Below are 19,294 nucleotides of genomic sequence, written 5' to 3' on the forward strand. Positions count from 1 at the left end.
TGCCTTTGGAAACCCGGGATGACACTGATTCATTGGCAATTAAAGCTCTTTCCGGCCTTTCCTTATTGGCATTTTGGCATTTGATTCTTCATGAGTTACTGCACCTTCTTCCCCAGGAGAAATTTATCACTATGAATTTTGCAAATCCCAGGAGAACATAATTATCTCCTCACATAAAGCAGGGGACATGAATCGCAGCTCCCATCCGCGGGGGAGGTGCGTGGTGGCTCCAGCTCCAGGCAGGGGGTTTCCAGCCAGGGACCCCCGGTGAATCCCCCCGGGATGGGGCTTTTGGAAGTGAGAAACGCAGAGTCAAACCTATGGGGTTTGGCACATTTTTTCATTCCACCCTGCAAATTGTCTTTTGCCGCGGGAAGACGTCCTGGAGAGAGCAGGAGTCCCCTGGAGCATCGCCCTGGGGTGCAGGTCTGGCAGCATCCCTGCCCCGGCGCTGGAGCGAGGGATGCTCCGGCACCGTCTCTCGCGCAGCTGCTCCTGGATCTGCTCCTGGATCCTGTACCTGGGGCTGCTTCATCTCCGACCGGCGTTTTATCGCCGCAATCAGGCAGTAGCAGCCTTGGCCCGGCAGCACACCCCGGGAGCGGCTCCGGCATGAATATTGATGGGGCAGCTGGATGCGGGGGGAAGACACACACTAATTTAATCAGGGTGACAGGAGCGGGGCTCCCTGGAGGCGCCGCGCTGCCGTTTCCTGACATTAATGTTACTTTGTGTCACAAGGCATTTTTTAATGTAGCTTGCCAGTAAAATAATCAGCCTTCTCTGGGGGTAAAGAGGAATTTGTTTCTCATCTATTATGATACAGACGTCGCTCCTCAGCTGTCATTAGCGCACAAGAGGAAAGCCAGGGCGACACGTCTGGTATTTTTAGAAGTATGACATGGATGAGAAACATATTCTTGCCTTTCAAAGGCAACGAACAACCTCTGTCATGCGACGTCCCTCGGGGCACGCTGGGCAACGGGTGCTGCAGAGCCCGCCCAGCCCCACACGGTGCGTGGGGCTCTGTCCCCGGCTCTTCCCTGGGCGAGCGGGGCTGATCCCCGGCCAAAGAGCTCAGTGCCGGGAGCGGAGCAGGGTCTGGGGGGTCCTGGGACCAGGGCTGAGGCAGGAACATCGCTGCCTGGGGATGCCCGTGGCCCCAGAGTTGTCGCTTGGTGGGTCAGAGCCCTGCGTGACCCCAGCACCGATGAGCCCAGGGATGTGGGGGAGCCCTGGCCAGCTCTAATTGCAAAGCCCCTCCTCAACAACTGCAGTAATTGGAGTTCGTGGATTGGTTTGTGTTCATAAGATGAAGGCATGCAGACAGCCTGGTGGGAGCCGGGTCCTTGTCCGAGCCTATGAGAAGGTGCTGGGCGCCCAAGAAGGGCACGATGAAACATCGAGCCCCTCACCCCCAGTACGGCCGTAGACATCCTCACCGGGATGGGACACGGGGGACAGGGTCAGTGCTCGGGATGGACGGGGACTGGCTGCCGTGTTTGCCAGCAGGACAGGGACAAGCAGCTCAAAGGACGAGATGTCACATTTTAGCCCCATCCCCTGCCCTCTGTGCCGAGAGCGGGCCCTGGGCTCCCTCCCCCGGGAAAAGTGAGCTGCTGGTGTCCAGACACACCAGGGATGCGGCACCAGGGAAGGTGCAGGGACAAACAGCTCCTTGCTCAGCACTGCCGAGTGACACCCCAACCGATAAACGTCACCGTGAAACACAGCCTGAGCTGCTGCGGCTGCTCCAGTGGGCAGGGGGTGACACCGGGGAAGCTCTCTGGGGACACCCAGCCATGCAGGGCCAGCCCCCACCAGGGACACGGGGACAAGGCTGTAGGTCTGGAGGTCCCTGAGCCCAGGCCCCTGTTTCACACCCCCATTTCACTCCCCCAGGAGCTGGGTGACCTGCAGAGGGCACGACGGGAGCCCTGGCAGGGACATCTCGGACCAGAGAGGACGCAGCTCCTGGCAGCACCTCGGTGTACCGGGACCCTCCTGCCAGTCCCAGAGTCTGACATGTGCCAGGGCACTGGGCTGGGGGGGGAAGAGTTCAAAGCACCCCCAGACGTAGTGAGTTTGGAAGCTGTCTGCCTGTTCTGCTCCTGACCAGAGATCTGAGGCAGTCTATCAATTTATTTAGTGAGCTTTGCACCTCACCTTCAAAGCCTCTTGACTCCGCGGTGAGCAGCCCCGCTCAATTCTGCTCATGCATCTTTCATCTCAAGTGAAAAATGAAGGGTTAGGTTTCTTTTTTTTTTTTCTTCTTCTTTTCACTGTTTGGTTTCCAAGACTGAGATAACAAAATCAAATCTCCTCCTCAAGCCAACACAGAGGTGCAGCCAAAGGTTGCCTCCCCCAAAGGTGGCCGTATCGCCCGCCGGGCTCTGCGACACCCCTGACCGATGAGAGCTGGGGGAGCAGGAGCCGCCTGTACCCTGTGCAGGAGCCGTGATGATCTTCCCCGTCACGGTCATTTGGGCACCAAGCACTAAGAGGAGCCAGACGAGCACTTGAAGAGCATTAAATCCACTGATCGGTCAAAACGCAACTTCATCTTCTGCCCTAATGGGGTCTGAACAAGGAACCAGAGGACAGCGGGGAAAGCACCAGTGCTGGGGTGGGAGCACAGGGACACGCTGGTTTGTTTTGGTTGTGTTTTATTACCATTTTTTCCAAGAGGGAAAAATTGCTATGGCAACTTCTGCAACAGCCGAGCTGCTGGGAGACTGGCTGCAAGTGAAACTTGCCACTCATCATCTGACAATGTTAATCTGCCAGATTTACATAGTAATTAATGTCAAGAGGCAATCTACAATTTGAGCAATCAGAGTTCCTGTGCATAAAGTCAGGCTCTGCAGACAGCAATTTATCATTGTGTATAAGAAAGGCATTTAACCCCTTGTGGGTTGTCCCCAGGGAGGGGAAGGTCCCGATGCCTGTCCCTCCCTCACCCTGATACCGAAAATCCTCAAACGTCCCCCAGCCCCGGCACCGCCGCTGCCCCCCGAGTCTGGAACCCCCGGCTGAGCCCGGGACCCCCACGGCAGCACCAACTGCAGCTCCCACCCCCTGCGCCTCCCTCAGCTCCCAAATTCCTGCTGATTCCTCTTTGCTCCCGAACTTCATCAGTTGTTCCCTGAGTAGAAAACTCCTGCTCACGTCTGGCCTTTGCTGCCTAAGAGACATTGTGCATTCCAACCCCCCCACCAATGTAATCATTAACTCAACAAATTGCAGGATCCGTTTCTAACGAGGCTGCCATCGCTCCGCTGCCTCCCCGGGACTCACCCTGCCTCCCCCAGGATCACCCCCAGCTTTTGAGCTGCGAAGGAGCTGTTCCAGCCCCTGCTCTCACTGCCCCCTCAGCCATCCCCATCCCCTCCGGCCATTCCCAGCTCCCAGGCTGGCTGGGAAAGCCGCAGCCAGGCAGTTCAGGGGGGCTGGTTTTGGGAAGGGGCGGTGGGAGAGCAGCGGGACACCTGGAATCTGGCCCCGGAGGAGAGAATGGGGGGATGAAGGGAGGATGGGGCAGCTTTGCACCCCACGACCAGCTGGGTGTCAAGAGGCTGCTCCAGTCCTCCCCTGCGCCCTGGGACAGGGTTTGGTGTCTGCCTCCCAGGAAACACTGCAAATCCCTGCGTTAAGCTGCTCCTGCAACCCCCTCTGGAAAGAATAAAGCTCAGCTGAATCCCAGCATCCTTTCTTCCTCCATCCTTTCGGCTGGAGCCAAAAAACCTTCAGAGGAGGGGGGAAAAAAAAATTTAATTGATTTCTTCCGTATTAACAAGTCAATCACTAGGGTGGGTTTTTTTTAATGACTCATAAGCAAGCTTGACATGTCTGTTAATTAAATAGCCATCCTAGCTCTAATCCGCTGAAAGTTAATCACTTGGGGAATTAAAAGGTGTCAGTGCTGAATACCTCATTATTATAAGTGCTCGCCTGCCCTTGTGCGCAGGGGGAGCCGGGCGGTGCTGGGGGCCGAGCTGGGGCCAGCTCCCGGCCAGTCCGAGCCCCCCGCACCCCCAGCCCCCTGCACCCCCAGCCCCATTCCCTGCCTGCCCACGACCACCCCCCTGGGGTTTGCTCCCACCAAGCTCCCCCCCAGCACCGACACTCCGCGGTGGCTGCTGCCACCTTCCCGTGGTGACGGTGACCCTCCTGCCGAGGGCTGGAGCAGATGGAATGGGACAAATTCAGGGGTAACAAACTGGTCTTTTTTTTTTTTTTTTTGAAAGCGAGCTTGGTGCCTCCGCTCAGGCTCTTTTGAGTATCATCTAACTTAATATTGATGAAGCCGCTACCATTTAATTTATTGGCTCAGTGCACACACGCCGTGACAAGCCGTGTGCACGGAGCCGATAGCAGAGCCATGGGACATGGCGGCCGCCTCGCCGGGGAGCGGAGCCGCGGCTCCAGCGCTGCCGTGTGGCCGAGCACTAATCCTGTCTTATCATCCACACAGCACAATTAGCGCCGCGTTATCAGGGCGCTCACGGAGCCAGGGCACATGTGTGCTTACCGAGCGGCTGCTGCCACATAGCGAGACCTGCCCGCGTCCCGCGGTGCCACCAGCCGGGATGGCAGCGCTTCGCCAAGCCACGCAGTGACAGGTTGCTCCAGTGTCCGGGCTCAGCCACCCCCCTGCTCCCTCTGATCCGCTTTTTGGGGATGGTGGGCACCCATGCCAGGAGGAAGCCTTTCCCCGCCCTGGTCCAAGTGCTGCAGGACACCCTTGGAGAGGGCTGGCTGCCCCCCGGGCCGGGCACGGGGCTGGCACATCCCCTCCATCGCTGCCCGCGGCTGGGGCATCCCGCCTGCATCAAAGAAAGTATTGTGAAAAAAAACGTAGAAAGCAAATAGAGAAAAATTCCTTCATCTTCCAGAAATTGTCTCATCTTGGGTCAAGTTCTTTAGGTTTAAAATCCCTTCTGCGGGGTGTCAGCGGGCCACAGACTGCGCTGGTGATGCAGAAAGAGGGTCAGAGGAATTTACAAGCCAATTAGAGGCTTCTGTGTATTAAATCTTTATTATCTATTCCTCAAAGACAATTGTCCTGCCCCAAAAACATCCTGACCCAGCCCTATGGGTCCCTCGCCTTCCCAGCTGCTTGCCCAACAGCAGATACTGATTTCTTGCATTTCCTGCTTTTCTCACCATTTTATTAAGGTAAATAACAAGAGGGCAAATAGGATAATCCTGGTGGTGAATGAAGGATGCAGTTTTGTGTTGCCATGTGCATTGTATTAATCATTTAGTGACATGCTGGCTACTGGCCTGATGTGAGATAACGAGAGGTAATTAGTTACAAAAATTAGGAAGTGGGCAGATTGCCAATTGTTTACAGGCGCCCTAGCAATGGGGGCAGCCAGGAGAATTTCCTTTTCCAAGGGATCAAAGCTTGTTTTAAAACATCTGATTCAATTATGGACCAAAGGCCAAGCTCTGAGTGTCAGCAGGAGACAGACCAAATGTCCCCAGGGTCCCTGTCCTGGCTGCAGCGGGAGCATCGGAGCACGGATGGGACCGGTCCCCTCCAGGGAACGTGGGAACGTGCCCTGAGCCCGCTCCATGCTGGAGCTGCGGCTCGGTCCCAGCTGGCCCATGCTGGGCAGACCGTTCACAGGGACACCAGCAGTCACCCCCCCCCAACATTCCCACTCCCCACGACAGCTCCTCTGGCCGAGTTTCCAGATGGACGTTTCTGGCTGGGCTGCCCATGGCTCCTCCTTTGGGACAGGGGAGCTCTGGGACACCAGCTGCTGGGGACAACTCCTTCCAGACCCGCTCCCATCCCTACACGACACCCAGGTCGGGTCCCAGCCGCCGTGGTGTGCAGGAGGGAGGGGACTCTGGGCAAAGAGAGGGTCTCCTGCAGCACCACCTCCCTCCTTCCCTCGTCCCAGGCTCGGGCCAGCCCTGCTGCCCCTCAGGAGGGGTGTTCTCGCCCGCAGGAGCCCCCTCCTCCCGCATCCCCATGCACACAACACTCACCCAGCGCTGCAGCCTCCCCACAGCTGGGACAAGAGGAACAAGGCACAGCAACAGGCAGCTTAGGGGAGCCCTTGTGCTCATTAGCAGCAGAATTTAAAGGTTTTTCCTCCCACCCATTTGGGCATTTCACTGGTGGCAGCTGCGGCACGGTGCACATGTGAAAAGCATTGATGAGTGAGTGCTCCCTAGAAGTCAGCATCCTGCTGTGGGGTGCTCCCTGCCCAGGCCCCCCAGTAAAGCCCTGTTTCTTGTCACGCTGACATGTATGTGGCAGGTTGCACAGGGCACCAGTTTGCAAACTGGTGGGCAAAGGGCAAGGAAAGCAGCGAACCACGCGGAGCTCGGTTTTGCTCCCCCAGCTGTGGGAGCGCAGGGGGTGCCCGGCCTCCCCGGGCTGCGGCCGACGGAGCAAAGCCCGTTTGATCACGGCAGCACGGGGCGGTCACGATGCCCCATGGTGACGGTGTGCATCTGCCGCGGGAGCGCTGTGTGTTGGCCAAACCAGTAACCACATGTGCCCGGCCACGTGCACGCAGGCACCCGCAGCACCCACGGTGTCACCCGCTGGCAGCACGGTTGGGAAACCTCCCCTCCCCTTAACAGGGTCTGGAAAAACAGCCGAGGGAGCACTGATATTTTTCCCTCGTAGACACAACTGATGTGGGCAGAAAACATCAGCTGCCACTTGGAGAGGGGCGCAGAGGCCAACTCCATTAAAGCTGCTGGAATTGGTACATTTGACACAACTGGCTATAACTTAAAGCCAGAGTATGAATAATAGAGCTCTGCACTCAGACCCACAAGTGAAATATATCTGATTGTTATATCGTCTTCTGCACAGAAACACAATCCAAAATCAATTCCCTGCGTGTCTGGCAGCCGCCTGGCCAGGCTGCAGCCTTTGCTCCCCTCCTCTGCTTCAACAGCCCGGCCGGGCAGCCCCTGCCCCTGGGTGACGCAGCCACCAGGTCCCTGGCTCTGTCCTAAGCCAATCTGTACCTCATTAAAAACAACGGCAGCGCTGGGCGTGTGGAGCTGAGGGCTGCGGCAAGGTGATGTCCTGCAGCAGCCGGGGCGAGGGGACGGCAGGAGCTCTGCAGCCCAAGGGGGGGAGAGATGCTGACAGCAGCAGGACCATTTCTGCGTCCCCTCAGGGAGCCCCTGGTGCTGGACACGTGTCCCAGGGACACCCTGCTGGGGACCAGGGCCCGGGGGGCTTCTCCCGAGGGCCGATAGTTCAAAGCGGGAAGGGTTAGTTTGGGGATGGTCAGTGGCTTTGGGTTTTTGAGAGCCTCCATGTGTCCGCAGGCGTCCTGCAGAAGCGCTGAGCCCACGGGTGCTCCCATGCTGCCCCCCGGCCATCACCACCCCAGAGGGCTTTGCGAGAGACTGGGAGATGTGGGGCTGCTAATTAACAGAGGCTCAGGCCTGGCATGTCCTGGGGCTGGGGCGCGGCCGGGACCGGAGCAGCGTCCTCGCACGGGAGAGGAGGGCGAGCGAAGCCCCTCGGTGGGGAGGGTAAGCAGGGAGATGCGGGAGCGCACCAGGATTCGCGCCGGCAGCACGGGATTTTTCAGGTTTAGCCACTGTGCCTGGCGAGCGGAGGAGCCCCGGCTAATCCTCTCATTACCAAGGTGTTTAAGGAGGGATTACAGGGTTGGGTTTGTCGATGGTTTCCCAACACCGCGGCACGACGGCGCGGCAGCGCTGCCCACGCTCTCCGGGTGAGGGGCTTTCCCGGGCCCCCCACGGGGTCCAGCTGCCGGCACCGTGTGCCACCCGCCATCAGTTTCACTGCTGTGCTGGTTTTTACAACAGGAGACGGCACTTATCCATCTTGTAAAACGCCTTTGTCAGAGTAGCTGGGGAACGTATTAGGAGGTGGAAGGGGAGGAATCAGAAAGGAGCAGGTGAAGGTAAAAAGCACACGACATTTATTAACTATAGCGAGAAGCTAAAGCTTGACACCCATCCCCTCCACTTAGGCTCGGGCTCGGGGAGTCCCGGGGGGAGCTGGCAACGCACGGGGAGCACGAACATTTCCACCGCCTCCGAGCCGGCTCCTGCTCGCAGCACTCCTGAAGGCAGACGAATAAGCACAGGTTGATCTGAAATTAATATTGTCTGAAAAGTGGATTTCAAACCACCCCCAAACACCAGATTTTTCAGGTTAGCAACTGAACTGACAAAATGCGTGACACCCCCCTAATCCGTCGTCCCTTGCCTTGGGGACGCGGAGCTTGTCAGGGGCACTTGGCTCGGGCTGCCCCTTGCCCAGCAGTCAGCAGGGCTAGAAACACACTTTAAACTGAAATTTACCGTGTATTCATTCATTCAATCATTTGTTTACATTGTCTAATTTGTTTATTTACATTTTTCTGTTTATTTGATTTTATCCGTTTATTTATTCAGCTTTCTTTGCTGAAGCCCCACGTTGCTGCCTGCTGACCTCCAGCAGCAGGAGAAACCCCAGCCCAGTTTTGCAGGAGCTGTTGGCAAAGCTGCTCTGGCGGGTCGGTAGCCCCAGGGGTGGCTGGTGGCCCCCTGTCCCCTCCCAGCCCTGAGCAGCCCCCTCTCCCCAGGGACCCCGCGGGGCTGCACCTCTTCCCAGCAAAGCTTCACCTCCCTCCCGTGCACGGCTCTGACAAACCCACTTCTCAGTCAAAGTCACCCCGGTCCTGCTCCGGTTTTGGGAAGAGATCCGTGTCTGTGGATCTGGCCGGCGAGACACGGCACGGCAGGCATGCGCCGGTGAAGGGGACGGTGCAGCCTGTCCCGCTGGGTTGGCTGCGGCCCAATATTGGAAATAAAGGAGGCAATGTCAGGGTCTCCAGTGATGCCGTGGTGTTGTGTGCCATGGCAGCGTGTGATGGAGGGCTGGGATGGCCAGATGGTGAGAGCCAAGCCTCGAGCATCCAGAGGGATCGGCACATTCCTTCTGCCCGCTCACTGCCTTTACCTCACTGCCTTGAACTGCCGGGGCCCAGACCCACCCGAGGTGTGCGGGACCCCCCTGGCCGTGCCCGCCGTGATGCTCCCGCAGCCGTGGGCCATCAGACCTTGTCTCCTGGCCAAGGGAGCTTGGAAAAGCCTCCCTCCATCCTCCCGCCTGGGGATGCCCGTCGGGAGCTCTCCCTGGGCCGCCTGTGCCCCGTGAGATCCAGCTCCGGACCGGGACTGATGTTGCCCCTGGACTGCTCCACTCCTGGCAAAGCCAGAGTCGGGAGTGGGGCAGCTCCGGCAGCAGACCCAGCCCCTTCCAGTTCACCCTTGGGCTGGTGAGGGGCCGTATGAACCCTCCCGTGGTCTCACAGCCGCAGGGCTCGGAGCGTCAGCCAGGGAGCAGGACTGCTCCCTGCTATTGCTCATTACGGCGTGCAAGCTCTATTAGCGATGGAGCAAACGAGATCAGCCCAACGCAGTTCACCCTTATTTAACCCAGGCAGAGCCCACCGCCCACGGGCACGGCCCGGCCAGCGCAGGCCCTGGGGTCTGCGTGTGCTGCTCCTCCCGCGGCGTCCCGAAAGGAGGGAGCAAGGGCCAGGGTGACATTAAACTGCATGAGGCATCTCACCCCCTCCCCGACGTGACCCCGACCCCTGCTCCCCTCCCCGGCCCCTTCCAGGGAAATTCTTCAGGAGTAATTGCAAAATCCTCCGGTGCATCAAAGGCGGGATGCGATGTTATTAACTTGCCAGCCAAGAGCTGGCAGAAAAGCAATCGTGGCTCTTTCCCCAAGACTGAGTCGGGGATAATTGAGTTGAATGGGAAGGAATTGCTGCTCTTTGTTGTCGGTTAGGAGATGATCTTCCAGTCCTTCCATACTGATCTCATTTTGGCTTATTCAAACAGACTTTTGAATTAAGAGATAAAGTTGTTTAAAAAGACTCCAAAGCTCTTAGAAAAACTTTGAAAATCTTTCTATTTAAACACAATTCTTCTCCTGGTGTCAGTGCTCGAGCTCTGCAGTGCTGTGTTATGAATGCCTCGAGCAGAGAAACACCCAAAGAGTCAAGCCTGAGCTCACCCCAGACACCCCCGGCATCCCAGCTCCGGCTGCCGTCCTCGCCGGACCACGAGCCCTCTCGGCCGGCTCTCAGCGGGGTGCGGACGATGGAGGGTCCGGTCGGGCTGGGTGGTCTCAATTCCGGAGCTGTGTGGGGATGGCGAGGTGCAGACACACTCTGCCCATCCCATCCCGTCCCATCCCATCCCGTCCCATCCCATCCCATCCCATCCCATCCTGTCCCCCCCGCAGCACGGGAGCCCCGTCCCGGGGAGGGGGAGGTCACTGAGGGATCACTGAAGTTCACGTTACAGAAAGCACAGGGTGCTGGCAGAAAATCAATGCTGAAATATAGCCAGCTTTACTCCCCCCTTTAAATAGCTCTCTTAAGACTGTTTTAAGGTGAAATTATTGAAGGTCAGGGAGGTCAAGTACACAGGGCAATACTGGTGAAAATTTCCCTCAGTTTGAGCTGTTCTGCCCCAATAACGGAGCCTCCTCCCTGTTTGTCTGCATCTGCCGACTAGCTCATCCTAAATGCAGAAGAACTTGGGGTTCTCCTTCTACCCAAGCTCTGAGATGTGAAATAAAACATAAAAACCTGCAACACTTGCAGCAAACCCATGAGAGATGGCAGTGCTGGCGGCGGGATTTTGGCCCATGCTTCACGGGAGCAAATACATCAGCCGGGTAGAAACAATAATCTTATCAAAACACAGGCTTTGCTTCATAAATACGTCCAGGCTGGAGTGAAATACGCCACTGCAGGAGGAGGGAGAGCAGTCAGCAGAATATTTCGATTGATTAAGATGCCAATCACAGCAGGGCTGCCGTCATCTCGCGAAGCACAGACAGCAACAGGTCCCGGCTCCTGCCAGCGCAAATGAAAACCCTTCAGCAATCGTGTCTGTGGAAGCCAACTCTCCGCGAGTGCTCCCTCCCTTCCCCTCCGTCAGCTGCAAATGCCCCTCAAAACACCTGCAGCCAGGCGGGACCCTGTCCCTGAGACTGGCCGGGGGCTCGGTGGCCCTGGGCATCACCGGTGCCCATCAGGTCCTGGGGACACGGCCACGGGCTGGGGACACCCCGGGCAGGAGCAGAGACCGGGGGCAGAGTCAGGCCCTGGATGCTGATAACAGCAGGTAAACCTATTTAGCTTGGAGAGAACAAGGAACACTGGAAAACACCTGGAAACAACCAAGTTATTAGAAGAAAATTGATACCAAGCCAGCACAGGGGACTGAACTGATTAAACGCAGAAGCGAAGCTGTTGGGTTCATTCACAGAAACCAGCCCCAGCCATGAATCTCTGGCTGGCTCCACTGACAGCAAATAGCTTATTGAAACAGCATATTTATTTTGAGTCTATGAATTTTTTTTGTATAAAGGGATGCTGCCAAGATAACAGGTTTCTCCCTCCCACTAAAATAATAAAGTGCATATTCAGAAATTTTGGAATTAGTTTCTGCGAATTCACACCTTAAGCTGCCAGCAAATTTTTCACAAAAGCAGCTTGTCATCGGTAAAACTCGGCTGTGCCGTGAGCAAACAGGCTGCCGGGGCTCCCTGGGGCGGTTTGTGTCGGGAAACGTCAGGCAAAACCCCCCGTGGCCGTTTCTCCCGAGCCCCCAAGGCCGCCGCGCGGGGCACGCGCCCCCGACAGCTTTGGCTGTGAACATCGTTCATGGCAGCAACGGCGGCCTGAGCCCGAGCGCTGCCCCGGCTGCTCCCACGGCAGAAGGTGCATCGCTGGGCTGGGGCTCCCGCACCGAGCTACCCACCCTCCGTCCATCCTCCGCGCGCGTCTTTTTCCTTTTTCCCCTCCATTTGTTTCCATGCCGGGAGTTGACGGCAGCGGCTCCGCGAGGGCTGAGCTCCACGCTCATCCCAGCCGCCGCAGCAGGCAGCGCCTATCGCCGCAGTCGTCGCAAAACCAAGCTCATTGTCTCCTCAGACTCTCTCTCCCCACGCGTGTATTCCCTTTATCTCTGTGGCTCCTGTACGCGTGCACAAGCAGCAGGACCTGCGGCTTCCCGCAGACCCCCCTGTCGGAGGGAACTACTCTGCTTCCCGGGGGGAAGAGGTTTTTCCTCTCCCTTCCTCATTCGCAAACTCACATTCTTGGGTTTGTCACATTCTTGGGTTTGCCACATTCTTGGGTTTGCCACTTGCCTGTTTGCTAAACCAGTTGGTGCTTTCTTCCTCCTCGTTTGCCGCAGGTTAATTTATACATGTTTTTCATCTCCAGTTAAAGACAAATAAAACTTTGCACTGACACAAAAAAATTAAAAATCTCATCAGAAAGAAGCATCAGTCCTTGGAGAGGCGCAGAGTCCACGAAATATCCCCCACCCTGCAGCGAACGGAGGAGTCGCTGGTGTTCGCAGCTGCTCCCCGCAGCCCAGCGCTCGCTCCAGGCCATCGCCGTCCCCATCACGGTCCCCAGCCCTGTCAGTCCCCGTCCCCATCCCCGTCCCCATCCCACGGAGCCGGGGAGCTCCGGGAGCCGCCGCGGGGTGATGCTGCGGGAGCCTCAGCATCCCCCGCGCGCGGCGGGTTCTCCGGCGGTGAGAAGCCGCCTCGCCGGGGATTACACTCTGCCGCTGAACGCGCATAATGCTATAAAAAAAAGACGAGCACAATTTCTCTTTCTAATCGAGTCCACCTCCATTTGGCCTGCATGCCTGCCTGGATATCACACACATATTTTCCTGATTAATTTTCAATTAATGGCCTCAAAGTCTTTCTGCCTGAGCAGTGGTAGAAAATTTTTTATGCACGTATCAGCATGAAAAATAGGACTGAATTAGCATCTGCTTAAGCCCTGGTATGTAATTAAGCTAGAAACCGCTGCCCAGCGGCTCGAGGTGGGTAGGAAAATCCTTCACATTGAAATAACCCATCGGCGGGAGGAGAGGGACCCCCATCCCCGAGCCCCCTGGCCCCACGCAAGATGCTGCCCCGCGTCCCTGCCTCCTCCGCTCGGAGGATGAGGCTCTTTATCCCCGAACCGGCATCATTTTGTGGCCCTGGCAGGAGACTCGGCTGCTTCGGGACCTCCACAACCTCTGCAAAGTCAACGACAACAAAGCCAGGGCCTTGGTTGAATTAATTTTGCTTCAAACCCAACAAAAACTTGCTAGGAAAAGAATTAATTATTCACTAAGCTCTAAAGATAATAAAGATAAAAATTAAGCTTGGATTTCGAGACAGAAAATAGTTCCTCTCCTGTTCAAATATAAATTAGGAGTGCATATAAACGCCACACGACTCAAAATTCATTTTAATTTCTAAGCAGCCATACAATATTCATAGTCACATAAGTGATTTCATGTCTCACCCCCGAGATGGCTGCGTTGGCGCGGTAGGTAAATAGCTCCAGCGTAAGACACCTGGAACAGAGAAGAGCTTCGCAGCCGCTTCTTGAACAGAAGCTTTTTCTGAAAGGATAAATCATCCCTTCAAAGCTCCTTCTGGTTCAGAGGTTTATTCCCAAAGCCAGCCCATTCCAGACAAGGTTAAGAAGGAAAAGCCACCTGGGTTTGGCACAAGGAGTGGGGGTCACCGGGGCTGCCGGGGGGTCCCTGCCCCTCCCCGAGCCCCCGAGCTGGGGGGTCCAGCGCGAGCTGGAGGAGCTGGGCAGCGCGGGCCGGGCCAGGGACCCCCACGAGGGGCAGGGCACCGTGGGGACGGGAACCGGAGACCCCCACCAAACATGTGCAGGGGCAGGGAGCTGGGACCCTCCTGGCACACAGACCGGCAAACGCAGAACGGATGATGGTAGCCATGTTAATAAAGTTGATGGGGTGGTTTGGGCAGAGCTTGCTGATTGCAGCAGCTAATTAAAAAGTATTGGCGGGGGGGGAAATCCATGCAGGAGGCTGGACCCCTCCTGCAGTGACGGATCCTGCCCCCGGCTCCATGCGGCCGCACGTCTGCTCCGCTCTGGTCTCTGCAACAGCCCCTGTCACCGCTGCTGGCACCCAGGCATTATGTCTTCGGGAGAGCAGAAGGAATTATTAGCCTGCTACAGCTTTATAATACTTGACAGCTGTTGCCTCCCTCGATATTTACAGTGCTCGACCTCCAGCTGTCCCTCTCCCTGACCAGGGCTTTGTCCTGCCCGCAGAGAATCCAGTGTCAGCCCCCCCGCACCGGGGGCTTCGCCACGATGCCCCAGCACCCAGGGGACGGGGTCCCTGCGGGAGCGGCCTCTGGCAGTGCCGTCGCCAGCCAGGGACTGTTTAATCCTCCATCACGCAGGCAAAATTTTATCTAGTTACAGGAGCAATAAAATGGGATGGACTATTGATCGTTGTCTGCCTTCCAGGGCATCGCCGGGGCCACGGGGCCGGGGGGCACTGGGCGGGCTGGGGGCACTGGGAGCGCTGCCCTCCTCACCCGTCCTTCTGGGTCTCGGCTCCCCCTGTGCCCCCTCCCACAGGTGCCGACCGTGCCCTCGGAAAGTGGCACCGGGGGTGGGATTTTCAGTGGTATTTTCCGACCCATATTGGTGGGATCATGTGGGGCAGGCGCCTGGGGACGCTGCTGCCAGGGAAGGGGTGCCACCGAGCGCTGAAGCAATTTGTCTCTGGAATAGCATGAAAACAAGAGGGAAAAAAAAAATTATCTGCATTTTTGCCACGTATTTTTGTAAGTGTTGTGCAGGGAGAAAATAAATGTGTGTAGAACAAATTAGTTTGTCGTGAAGAAGCTTGCCGCTAAAACGTTAAGATGCAGATAACGCAGGGAAAGCTTTTGAAACCAAATGCCCAGCTGCACTGACAAGGCGATTTTCGTAAATGCTGTTCAGAACAATTTGAACAATTAATTTTAGCATTTAATGGGCACTTGCACTATCTGCTGGAGCAGAAATGAGTAGGTGTCTTTCATTACCTGCCACACTTCCCCTATTCCTCATCTTCTCACCACCATTCCCCGGGGGCAAAACAAGGCATATGTTAATTGAAATCGCAGCACAGCTGCCAAAAAAAAAGGGAAAAGAAAAAAAAGGTGGATTTCAGGTTTTTGTCGACCCTGTTTTCCACAGAGGGAATGTGATACTCAACTATTTACAAGCAGAAAACTGTCAGGGGATACAAAGGCTATTCGAGAATGAAAACAAACAAACTGCAGCCGCACGTTATGCAAACGGCGGTGGAAAGTGAACCAGGTTTATTTTTGCCTGTTAATCAGTGTAAATTGGTCCCTTGTCCACGGAGAGAAGGGGAACGTGGCTCACAAACCTCCAGCCCCCCGGAGCAGGAAAACCTTCGCTGTGCGTTTGCCCCGTTTGCTGCCCCTTTGCAGGGGGTCGGGGTCCTCCCGATCCTGCCGTGCCCTGCACCCCAGTGCTGTGCCACCCCGGTGCCGTGCCACTCTGGTGCTGTGCCACTCCGGTACCATGCCATCCTACTGCTGTGCCACCCCGGTGCCGTGCCACCCCGGTGCCGTGCCACCCTGGTGCTGTGCCACCCCAGTGCTGTGCCACCCCAGTGCTGTGCCATCCCAGTGCTGTGCCACTCTGGTGCCGTGTCACCCCGGTGCCGTGCCACTCTGGTGCCATGCCATCCTACTGCTGTGCCACCCCGGTGCTGTGCCATCCTGATGCCATGCCACCCCGGTTCCGTGCCATGCTGTGGGCCCTGGCCATCACTTGCCCAGCGACTGCTTGTTCACTGCCACGTTTCTCAACGCCGCGGCCCCAAGTGTGCCATGAGTCACGGCAGCGGTCGATGGCAGAGCTCCAAGGGGCTTTTAAGCCGCGCTCTCTCCCTGCTCCCGAGGGGCACGGTGCAGCTCTCGCACCTACCAGCCATCGTCTCCTCCTGCCAGCCATTGCACACCGCGTCATGGCACTTGCAGGCACCTGTGAAATCCACCACCAGCTCCTGGATGGGGATGCGCTGCCTGGGAGCTGGGAGCTGCCTGGCTCTGCCGTGCTGGTGTGTCCCGTGTGGACAGTGGAGCATCCTCCTGCGCCCGGTGTGCCGCATCGCACCTCCAGCCGCGATGCCCAGAGGCTCCGGGATGCTCCAGCCAAGACTGGGGCCTTGGGGCTGCATCACCGCCCCCTGCTCCCGTCCGCCCCCTGCTCCCAGCAAAGCTGCACACAATTCAGTCTGTTGCTCGTCCCGCAGCACGTTAACTCCCTCGCAGACGGATGTCCCCTCCAGCCACGCTGGTCCCCACTGACCGTGCCTGGTCCCCACCATCCCTGCCCAGTCCCCACCGGCCCTGCCGGCCGCCGGACTCGCTCTCCGTAGATGGCAGCAGCAGCCCGCGGTGCGCACGGCGCGCGGTGCCCAAACGCTGCTCAGAGAAATTCTGAGCAAACGCTTCGATCGCCCTGGGGATGCAAAACGTGGGCTGGAAAATGGCTGCTGGCACCGGGCAGGGGGGGCTGAGAGGGTCTCGGGGAGAAAGAGGGAGGAAGAAAGCCAAATGTTAGTTTTATGTTCAACTGCAATTGCCTTAATTTGCTTCTTTCAGTAAAGAGGGGCAGGCTCAGGAGTCCTTTTGCTCCTGCCGTTTGCTCACTATCAAGATAGCATGCCTCCTTGATCTGAAAATGATTATTTTTCTTGACAAATCCTGCTGCTGCCGCTTTTTCTATTAATCTCCCTCTGTCTCTTCAGAGAGAAGAGAATTACAGCGGCTGCTCAGAGGCCCACTTGCTCCTCTGTCCTTGAACCTGGCTGGCAACCCGTTGTTAGCAGAACTGAGCAAACAGCAGAGAAAGGAATTTCTACAAATATTCTCTCAAATTTGAAAAGAAATTTTCATCCGGCAGCACTCGCGGCTCCTTTGTGCTCCCATCCCGGGAACGCTGCGGCGTGTGCCCTGAGCAAGCAGAAATACAGGAAGCATAACTTACGCTTCTGTCGTCTCAAAAAGAAAGCATTATTTCTGACTAAAAATATTCAGTTTGAACGACAATTAGCTGGTAATTGATTTCAGAGTTGGAGGAAGGGGGGTGGCTGAATCCTCCGGAGCCAAGGCCACGTTCTCCCACTGCCGCCCCAGCTCTGGCCTCTGGTGCTCGGAGCAGCGCCAGGTCCCCGGCAGGACAGACCTTGGGCATCCTTGTCACCACGCCGCCATCTTCAGCGCTCCACAAAAGCCTTAAAAAATTGAGCTATTTGGCAATTCAGAGAAGAAAGGCATCCAGAATTTGGGATACGGGTTTAAAACCCCTATTAGTTTCTGCTGAACACTTAGGAGAGCCTAATCCAATTGGCCATATGGTCCTGGGCTCCCTCCAATCTAATTCACCCATCCCTTGGGCATATTGAAGGGAAAAGGGGGGGGGGGAAATTGAAAAAATGTAAATCACATTTTAATAGACTCATAAAAATACACAAAGTGATGACCGAGAAAACTTATCAGATTTTATGGGCATGTGGGTTGCTCGACAGAATATGGAAATGCCACTCAAACGGCAAAGCTGCCCTCATAGAAAACTTCACAACATAATCCAATTTATGCCGTTCGCGAGACAGAGCAGCCGGAGTAATTCAAGCCGTCTGCATCACTGTCACCTCTGCTTCCCGTGCGTGCCACTCAGGGCCGGCACGGCTCGCACGGCACGGCACGGCACAGCCCTTCGGCTCACTCGGCACGGCACAGCCCTTCCCTACGGCCGGGGCTGCCCAGGTGGCCAGTGGGGCCCGAGGCGGAGGGGCCTGCTGTGCCCCATGTCCCAGCACCCCTGGGGACAGCCCAGCCATGGCGCGGGGCAGGAGGGGTGATGGGGACGGTGTCAGGGCAGCCGCAGCGGTGGCATCTTGGTTACCACCATCACCATCACCATCACATTGTCCGTTCATGTGAGAGCCAACAGGAGGGAAGGAACGGGTTAAAATAAATAGGGAGAAAGTTTATCTCAGGTCTACAGGGCCCCTGATGAGCGCAGAGCGATGGAGGGGAAAGAGTATTTACCGTTCCCATTGACACGCGCTGATGCACCCGAAGCCGAAGCCGTGTCCTCGCCTGCAAGGATGGGGGCCAGGGTCTGCTCCTGGCAGGTGACATCCAGCCCCACTGGCAAGACACAGCCCCCCCGGACGCTCTCCCCGCCGGTGTAGCAGAGCCAAATGGAGACACGGGTACGGCCTGGGCATCAACAGGGCTGGTGCCCGGCGGTGCCAGCCCCCCTCCTGGGACAGCCTGCCCCAGAGAGCAGAGCACGGGACCGAGCCGGGAACCAGGGTGCGGGAGTGTTTGGCAAATGCTTTGAGACCCCGTTCCCCGGCTCTCTGCCGGCTGTGCAGCTGCGGAGCGTTCTCACCGACGGTAATTTAGCCAGGGACTGTTGTTGGGAACAAAGGAAATGTTTGAAGCTCTGACAGAGACCATCTGTAGAGGAGAAAATAGGTGTTGTGCAGGTGAGTTGGTAAAGTTCACCCCTCTAATTGCTCTGTAATTGTTCGGCCTCGCAGTGGAGTTCTCTCTTGAGCCTGTTTTTTTTGCTGGAACATGCTTGCAAAGAGCTATTTTGTTGGAAGAATTTAATTTTTGCCATTATGTTGTCCGGCACAGTCCAGCTCTGGGTACTTACCACCAATTACCCGTCTGCTATAAAGCTAATGTTGACACTGAGGTCCTCAATGCATTGACTCTGGGAATCTGCCAGGAAGGCTGGTTTCAAGCAGAATAATTAGTGGGCATGGATATATGTGTAAGATGCCCTTGAACTGATGGACTGTCTTTATTCACTGGGATGTGATCAATTCTGAGGTTTTTCTTTTAGACAAGCCCTTGAATTTAATTCCATTCTGTACAGTAAGGATTTCTTGTCTGAAATTCACTTTGCATCAAGAGAGCCTTGTCTGAGCTCCCTATTAGCTATTCTTTCCCCTCATCTAGGAGCCTTAAAGCACTTTACATGGATTAACTAATTAGCTCTCTTCATAACCCAGGCTCTAAGTTAATTTCCCCGTGTGCATTATAAGGACCACGTCAACGAGCAAATCGCGCTTCCCCCAGCATTTCTCACCTGTCGCCGCTGCAGGTAACACCGGAGCGGTTGACATTAGAGAGAAAGGAGCCCAAAATCTCATGGGAGGGTGACGTGAAAACCAAGCAGACGTAAACCCTGCTGTTGTACCTGTGCTCGCCGCGGTGCCTTTCCCACCCCCAGCATTTCCCCTGCCCGGGGCTGCAGCGGCGCTTCCCAGCGCCCGGGGAGCCGGCGGCCGCGGGCAGGGATGGGGAAAGAGCAGCTCCTTTAGCAAAGCGGGGCAAACGCGTCGCGCAAAACATCTGGCAAAAGAGCAGCAGGAA

Source organism: Larus michahellis, chromosome 19 (genome assembly GCF_964199755.1).
Source record: "Larus michahellis chromosome 19, bLarMic1.1, whole genome shotgun sequence".
In the NCBI taxonomy this organism is placed as follows: Eukaryota; Metazoa; Chordata; class Aves; order Charadriiformes; family Laridae; genus Larus; species Larus michahellis.